This window comes from Megalobrama amblycephala, linkage group LG10 (assembly GCF_018812025.1).
Source record: "Megalobrama amblycephala isolate DHTTF-2021 linkage group LG10, ASM1881202v1, whole genome shotgun sequence".
Taxonomy (NCBI): domain Eukaryota; kingdom Metazoa; phylum Chordata; class Actinopteri; order Cypriniformes; family Xenocyprididae; genus Megalobrama; species Megalobrama amblycephala.
The window spans coordinates 12,137,206-12,146,732 of record NC_063053.1 but is presented as its reverse complement, the minus strand read 5'-3'; the positions used below and the strand labels follow the sequence as shown (position 1 = coordinate 12,146,732).

Here is a 9,527-nt window from a genome sequence, read left to right as displayed (position 1 = left end):
GATGCTGAGCACTTTTCCTCCCAGGCTCCAATGACTGTCAGAGTGACTTTCTTGATGTATTGGGAATCTCTTGCACGACTATCCCATTTGTAGAAAGAACAGCAGTTAAAAATCACAACAATGCTGTGTTTCCTTCATATGGACAGCATGACCAACTGGAATTGATGGCAAAACATTGCCATTATGCAGCAAAACAGCTTTAAAGGGTTAGTCCATCCAAAAATGAAAATTCTGTCATTTAAACTCTATTTTATGAAGCGAGTGAGTGCTTTGTTTGTGCAAAAAAAAAAAAAAACATAATTTACCACTCTATTTACAAAATAATATTATCCAAAGTGTGTTCACACAACAATGCCAGCTCTCACGTGAACACAACACGCATGCGTCATGATGCTCTCATGAACACTCGACGAACGAGTCTGAACACAGCACGCATGTGTCTTGAAGCTCTCGTGAACGCGCTTTTGCAGATCAATATTTTTGTAACTAAAGTGGTAAATTATGGGGTTTTTTTTGTGTGTGCAAACAAAGCACTCGGGTCGCTTCATAAATTGAGTTTAAGCCGCTGGAGTCACATGGAGTACTTTAATGAAGAATTTTTCCTACAGAATTAATGAAGTTTGACTACATTTATTTTAGAAGCATTTTGGTTGTAGACCAGTGTAATAATAATAATAAAAAAAATAATAGAGAACAATTAATAGTGAGGAAAACTTATTTTACCGAAATGTAGCTTTAGATACACACTAACATGACAGAACTTTGAATTGAGAACTTGAACATTAAAATTCTGTGAAAATCTGTGGACATCTGCAGGCACATGTTTCATGAAGTTATGCAATAGTTTTTCAGGAAGAGGCAATAGTACAGTGTGATAGGCAAAAAAAAAAAAAAAAAAAAATCAGCTCTACTCTTGTTGAGAGTGGGTTGACGTTATCAATTTGAAAAGCGGTGGGAACCCAATTAACAGCATCAAACACCTAATTAGCATGAGCTGTGTGAGTTAAACTGCAATAAGACCTGGCTGTATTTTATGAGTTAAGTCTGGATACATTTTCTGTAATCCGAGCTTCGAAGTGTGGCGTAATCTGCTTAGAAAAATACCCAAGCAGAAATCCATGTGCCAGACAAAGGGCTCGGATTCAGGATAACATTACAACCTTCTGACTCGTACAGCCAACAACAGCTGCAATATAATAAAATGACATAGGCCTATATCTTGGAAAAAAATTGTAAAGTAATTTTGTTTAAAAAAAGAAAACTGAGATAAGAATTTAAAAATAGTTTTTGTATAAAATGCAATCACAGTCCAATTTAAATTCAAGGCAAGTGTACTGTGCCAAAAAGTAGAAAAGAAAAGGTAGGCTCTGAACTGAGGCTTTATAATGGGACCAAGTACAGTCAAGCATGAATCAAGCGAATACCACAAGCAAAAGCTCACACAACAAACTAAAACTCCTCCAAGAGAGCTAAGTAAAGCGCAGTGTTGAATTAAGCAATGGCTTAATCCTTGTAAAGTCCACTCAAATATACAAAATTAAACTTCCTGGAAATAAATGCATGCAAAAGTGTGTTCCAGTATGATATACATGCTGAACAAGAGCTATACATTACATTCAGTTTTTTTTCAGTATGTGCGTCTCTGTACAATATGTGGATTTTAGTTGTTCTTTTACTCTATGCGTGTCTGTCTACAGGTAAGTGGTGCACATTGCTGCTTCATTGACCTCCAGAAAAGAAACTGACCCTCTTCGTGCTTAGCAGGCCACTTGTGAGAGGAAGAAGCTTGTTGACCAATCGCTGCAGCTGAAAAAGATGAGAGAGCTTTAGAGGCGTTCACATAGTCACCTTGACGACCATGAGAAGCCAAAAGAACTTAATAGCACCAGATCCAGTTCAGGTTGTATAGAATGAAACAAACTGCCCATTTAGGACACACACACACACACACATGGCAACAGAACCGTTGTGTGTGAAGCTCTGTCAAAACTGCCCACCCTCTTCTTCACGTAGACTGCATACTAATTCAACATTATGTGCCACCAATCAACTCCACTGAGTGCATTCACTTTCACAAAGCCTCTACCTCTTGAGCACTTTGGATCTTTTCCAAAAGGCTTAATGTCAAATCCAGGTGGAGGATAGGATAAGTCAGTTTGATGGAGAGCTGGCTTTTTGAGACTACTCTTTCAAATGGCCACTTTCTCAATAAACGGAGCCAAGAGGTCTCTCTCATTGTGGGGCATGAAGATCCAGTTTAGATTTAGTTTAGCATTAGTTCAAACACAGCAATCTGTGAAGTGTTACACACTGCACATGTACTATTTGCTTTGTTATCAGCGAGATAACAGAGAGCTCTAGGATATGCATTGATTTTTCTGAGTCATTCACAGCTTCAAACCACATAGTCATGGTACGTAGGCATCCGGTTGTCTGAATAGTGCAATTTACTCTCCAGAGGGCAGGAGGAAAAGGTGTAACTGACTGATTTACTTTTATTCATATAAGGCTGCATGTCAGTAAATTCATCACAGAAACTATTCAGGTTTATTCAGGTGAACAATGCTAAAATCGTACCATTAAATCTCATTTCAAGCACCGCTCGAAATGTTCACCTGAATAAGATATGACATTTAAAGTGGCACCACGTCGCAGAGATGCCGGTGCTCAGAAGCAGGCCGAAGGGTCCGCGTTTATTTTGACTTCACTTAGCATTTCGGCTCTCTCTCTGCAGAGAGGGTGGAAATGAAAAGGTAATCCAGGCCCCACAGGGCCGGTAGCAGGTGTTGGAAGGGAAAGCATTCCAACTCCTGCTGCTAACACACTCAATGGCTCTCAGTGGAGAAAATGCTTTCAGGAACTGTGCACTCACTTCCCTTGATTTACTCTTGCCCGTTAGAGGGAAACCTTTTTAAAGCCCAACTGCAGAATTAAGGACAGATACTTTAAAATCTACTTCTTCAATAAAAGCAACACACCAAAACCAAAAAACCTTTCTGAAGGAGAGGAATTTTATGAGGGGACCTTTTATTGGTTTTAAACTCAAGGTCAGACGATGCGGTCAGAATTTGGGATGTGAAAACAGCAAAATGATGTCTACAAAGTGCAAGCAGCACATTAGAGAGTTTGCCATTAATAAATTTCAGGTGGAAAAAAATTTCAGGTGGAAAAAAAAACATTCATGTCCCAGTCTTCACACAGAAAATACATTTAATAAAATATCTGTAAAGAGCAAGGACAGATTAGGGTCCTGCAAGGTTACCATCCAAATGCAAATTAAATTTGGCATGAAATATACCCTATCTTTTCTAAATGCATATTATAGATCTTATTGTGAATAATTCAGCCTTGTAATGTTTAAACAAATTGTCACAACTGAATCTTCAGGTAAAAACAACAGACTTCTCTCTTTTCCAGTCATTTAGTCTACTTAAAGCTCATGCTCTTCTGCTTCCAATTTTGAGTGTAACATTTACAATTTACAGTTTATTACTTTTATTTATTTTTTAGATAATCTTGTAAAATACACAATCTCGTATGATAATTTCAGATGAAAGCTCAGATGTACGTCACAATACAGAAGAAAAGATCTGTTGCTACTTTATTTAAAAAAAAAAAAAAAAAAAAAAAAAAAAAATATATATATATATATATATATATATATATATATATATATATATATATATATATATATATATATATATATATATATAAATACAATGTCCAGCTTGTAAATTTGGTAACACTTTAGTATGGGGAACAATTCTCACTTTTTACTATTTGCTTAATAGCTTGCATATTGGCTGTTTATTAGTACTTATAGTTATAAAGCACATATTAATGCCTTATTCTGTATGACCATATTCTACATCCCTTAAAGGTGCCCTAGAATTAAAAATTGAATTTATATTGGCATAGTTAAATAACAAGAGTTCAGTACATGGAAAAGACATACTGTGAGTTTCAAACTCCATTGTTTCCTCCTTCTTATATAAATCTCATTTGTTTAAAAGACCTCCGAAGAACAGGCGAATCTCAACATAACACCGACTGTTACGTAACAGTCGGGGTGTACGCCCCCAATATTTGCATATGCCAGCCCATGATTGAGGCATAACACAAGGGCAGTTAGTATTACACAGGGGAAGAACGTCTGGATGTGCACTGCTCAATAATCAGACTAGGTAAGCAAGCAAGGAAAACAGCGAAAAATGGCAGATGGAGCAATAATAACTGACATGATCCATGATAACATGATATTTTTAGTGATATTTGTAAACTGTCTTTCTAAATGTTTCGTTAGCATGTTGCTAATGTACTGTTAAATGTGTTTAAAGTTACCATCGTTTCTTACTGTATTCACGGAGACAAGAGCCGTCGTTATTTTCATTATTAAACACTTGCAGTCTGTATAATGCATAAACACAACTTCATTCTTTATAAATCTCTCCAACAGTGTAGTGTTAGCCAGTTAGCCACTGAGCATAGCCTCAAACTCATTCAATATCAAATGTAAACACCCAAATAAATACAATACTCACACAATCCAACACATGCATTCAGTATGCATGACGAACACTTTGTAAAGATCCATTTTGAGGGTTATATTAGCTGTGTAAACTTTGTTTATGCTGTGATAGAGTCGAGAACTCGGGAGGGGGCGGAGAGCGCGCGATTTAAAGTGGCCGCAACCTGAAATCGGCTCGTTTCTAATTATGCCCCAAAATAGGCAGTTAAAAAAAAATAATTTAAAAAAATCTATGGGGTATTTTGAGCTGAAACTTCACAGACACATTCAGGGGACACCTTAGACTTATATTACATCTTTTTTTTAAAAAGTTCTAGGGCACCTTTAAAGTTCCCCTGTGGTGAAAATCAAGTTTTTAATGTTGTTCATATGTCTATGTGGTGTTTTTAATATGCTTTAAAACAAACCATGTGCACGCAAATTCATAAGTCAACACCATTTAGTATTTTCTCTCTAAATCTGCAGTAAACCAAAGACAGTCTTAAACCTGCAGTTTGAAATCGCTGGTGTTTCTGACGTCACAAACTATCTTGTAACCAATCACATCAACGTCCTGGCGGGCTTTAGCATATCATTAACTGACCGCGCAACCCACACAGCATGAGACTCCTAGGCGGATCCGCATTCAAGTCGCCAAACCCGCGTGACTGTCACATTCGTTTTGGCGCCGCACAGAGGATCAGCTTCGCCTCCGGGCGGCGCCGTAAATTCTACTGTCAATCAGTGGATCTTGAGCGGACCCATGTCGGATCCTTGGACGCGCACGCGCCTTTACTTTAATGGTTGTATCAATTTGCGGGTCCCAAACTGACCCGTCGCGGATGCGGAGCGGATGCAGCGCGGAGCCACGGCGGGTCCGCGATCCGCCTTCGTTGCAGATCCGTCACTGCGCAAGTGGACGCCGATACGGGTCCGTTCGCGGATACGTTCCGGAAGCCGCGATACCTCCGTGGCCGATCCGCCACGGAGTCCTTTTGCTGTGTGGGAAGGGAGTCTCAAAAGTCCGCGATCCGCCTTCGTTGCAGATCCGTAACTGCGCAAGTGGACGCCGATACGGGTCCGTTCGCGGGTACGTTCCGGAAGCCGCGATACCTCCGCGGCCGATCCGCCACGGAGTCCTTTTGCTGTGTGGGAAAGGAGTCTCAAAAGAAGGTTATCCTGGTATATTTTTCTGTTGATATGTAAAATCGGGTAGATTTAGCAATATGGCGGGTGTATGATGCATATTACGATGTTATGATGAACTGCCTTTCCCCACTGACATTAAGGTGTTCAAAGTGTTTCTAATGATACTGACTGTTGAAGGCAGCTGTCCGACTCGTGAATGTGAACATGGTTTGTGTAACATTACCAACACATGATTAGTTGTTTGATAACGTAGTTAAGCATAATCATATTAATTACCGTTATGTGTCCTACACTCTAAAAAATGTTGGGTTAAAAACAACCCAAGTTGGGTTAAATATGGACAAACCCAGCAGGTTGGGTTAAAGGGCACCTATTATGCCCTCTTTAACAAGATTTAATATAAGTCTCTGGTCTGGTCAAGTTTCAGCTTAAAATACCCCACAAATTTGCCCCTATTTAGGGGTGAGCAAAAACATGCCTTTTACTATATTACTATATTACTGGCTAAAAAAATAAATCCAAAATTGGTTGAAAAAAAATGGCTGGGTGAAAACAACCCAATCCCTGGGTTTGTCCATATTTAACCCAGCATTTTGTAGAAGCGATACCAATATGCTGCGTTTACCTCAGTAAGTTGGCGAGTGGATCTCGTCTGAGCTCGTGCCAGTGAGTGGAGGCTGGGCTAATTATCATAGATCCGTGTATATTAAATGAGGCAAGGGTGTAGAGTAACATTCCAGCTATTTTAAGGCATTAAGATTTTCTTTTTTTCACAAGAAAAAAACAACCCAATCTCAAGGCAATTCGTATGTATTTTACGAGGTGGCTAATTCGTACAAATTCATACAACCTCACTTGTACGTTTTTTGCTAAATTGGACGTATTTTACGAGTTGACAATTTTTTATGAATTCATACGAATGACTTACCCCAAACCCCGCACCTAAACCTACCCGTCACTGAGGATTAGACAAATTGTACAAATTCATATCAGTGAGGTTGTACGAATTCATACGAATTAGCCACCTCATAAAATACGTACGAATTGGTCGTGAGATAGCATTGAAAAAAACGTTTATATATGTAATTTTGGTGATCAAAGATTAGTTTTAAGGGATAAAATTATTGACTACAGGAGGACTTTAATCCTAGCCAATACCTAAACTTAAACAACTACCGTATTAACTATTAATAAGCAGTAAATTAAGAGTTTATTGAGGCAAAAGTCATAGTTAATACTGAATATGTGTTCCCCAAAGTGCCGTAAATTATAGGTTTGCGGATATCTTACATGCTTAGCCATTTTATATTTATTAAATGATTTAAATATGTGATTTTTGTGCATTTTATTATGTACTAAATTTTAACATTGTACTGGTACACAATCAAAACTTTTTCTTTTTTTTTCTTTTACTAATTCACTGTTACATGTGCAGTGTCTTGTTTCTGGGTGTCAGGCCAGAGTGGCCCCCACAGCACAAGGCCCCTGGCAGTCAGGTCCGAGAAATAATCCATCCTTGTTAAGATGAGAAAACATGCTCACCTGAAACAGCTCATCATTGTCAGTTCACCTGCTTTTGCCCCAACACTGCCAAACTGCCTCAGGGAGACTGGCACAACCAAGTGAGCATGATCCATTCAATAATGGCATGGCATCTATCTGAGTTTGTGCACAAAACATTTTCTCATGTGCCCTCACCAGCACCAAAACACAAATATACAACAGGTTTAAAACTCTTATTCATTTATTTATTCGGGTAATATGGAATATGTCAGAATTATTTACCATTGCATTAATAAACTTGATAATAAACATTGTAACACTCTACAATAAGGTTAATTTGTTAACATTAGATAACTACTTGAACAATACTTCTATAGCATTTATTAATCTTGGCTGAAGTTCATTTCAACATTTATTAATACATTTTTAAAAATAAAAAGTATTTGTTAACATTAGTTAATGCACTGTGAACTAACATTAACAATAAACTGTATTCTTGTTAACTAACAGTAACAAAGATTAAATAATGTTGTAAGAAATACATTTCTCAATGTTAGTTCATGTTAGTATGTTAACAAATGAGACCTTATTGTAAGGTGTTACCATAAACATTAATAAAACAGTATAAATAAGACCTACTTTGCAAGATGTTTTAAATATCAAATTTAAAATTCTTGCAATAATCTTAAGAATAGTTGCAGCCTGCCAAGCATGTCATAATATTAATGATATTAGCATTTAGCATAAATAATATATATATATATATATATATATATATATATATATATATATATATATATATATATATATATATATATATATATATATATATAAAAATACTAAATATACATTTAAAAATATATTAATTTTGGTAACGCCATACAATTTGTTAACATCAGTTGATGCATTAGGTATCATAAACTAAAAACATGAACAACCTTTGCACAATTTATTCTATTAATGTATTTAATATATTTATGACACTTTTAATTTATTCATGTTTTTTCATAATACATTGCTAATTTATTCAACTTGAAATGTTAAAAATGTATATGTACAGATTAACATTAATCTAGGTTAATAAATGCTTTAAGACTAATGTTACTACATTAACTAATGTTAACCAATTGAACCTTATTGTAAAGTGTTACCATAATTTTCATAGACTACATATACAACCACTCTACTCTAAAATATCCAATTTGGTTCCTAAAGCACTACAAAACTGCAAACAATAACTTTAGACTGTTTGTACTGGTAGACAATAAGCCAAACTACAGGTTACAGGCATGTAGTGCCTTTTAATAACTACCCTCTTCCTCTTTTTCTGTCTCTCCCTCCATTTACAGAGTATCTCGACTCTCTCTCTCTCTGTCCCTCTGCATCTTGACACAGCACACTGAGCTTAATCGCACATAATTGGGTGGGAGGGACAGTGGGCCGGCCCAGGCTTTGTGTGCAAAGGGCAAGTGGTCAAGTTAATGGAGCCCTTGTAGAGAACAGGGAGCTCTCTCCCTCTACTGGGACAGAGGGAGGGGACAACGGACCTCTTTCAAATCTCAAAAGACAGAGTTGGGTTCCTTTTTACCCCTCCTCCTCCTCCTCCTCCTCCTCCTCTCCCCTCTCTCTTTTCCATAGACTGACTGACAGGATTAGCTGCATAGCGACTCTACAGCTGAGCTTCAGTTGGCTATCAGAGCATGGGAAATGAAGAGGCCTAGAGTGACAGTCAATGTGAATTGAGGCACATGTGAGGCCATCCGCCAGTAAAGGGACTCTGCAGGACATACAGTCGGGTCCAAAAGTGAGACCACCAGTGAAAATGCTTCCGTTTCGTATTTTTTCGAACTTGGGATCGTTCACCCAGAAATAAAAATTTGCTGTTAATTTACTCACCCTCAGGCCATCCAAGATGTTGGTGTCCTTTTTCTTCGGTAGATCAGTAAAGAAGATTTTTAGCTGAAACTGTGGTCCTTGGTGATACATATAATGCAAGTTAATGGCTACCGTCATTTTGAGAATCAAAAAGACATATACAGGCAAAACAAAATTAATACCCATGGCTCCTGACAATACATTGAGGTCTTATGAAGCGAAACAATCTGTCTGTGCAAGAAACTGAACATTACTTAAAACATTACTACCTGTAATCCGCAGCCTTTGCAAACGGTCCAGAGCCCGTTCATGGCAGTCTGGAGCGCAAATGATCACTTTAATACAAACATATCACTCAAACATTTGACCAAACAAGCAAAAAACAATATTCAAAAAAGAATATTTAATTTGTACAATTACTGCATTAAATACAATGAAACAATTTTGGCATTAATCATTATAACCATGAGCCCTCACACCACAAATCAATTAT

At 37.4% G+C, this 9,527-nt stretch overlaps 1 long non-coding RNA gene across 1 annotated transcript; it reads left to right on the top strand.

Moving 5' to 3' along the window:
• Positions 1–3,990: 3,990 nt before the first annotated feature.
• Positions 3,991–9,450, top strand: LOC125277629. Its single transcript, XR_007186950.1, has 3 exons — positions 3,991–4,184; positions 7,092–7,278; positions 8,509–9,450. It is a non-coding gene; the product is annotated as an uncharacterized LOC125277629 (long non-coding RNA).
• Positions 9,451–9,527: the final 77 nt, after the last annotated feature.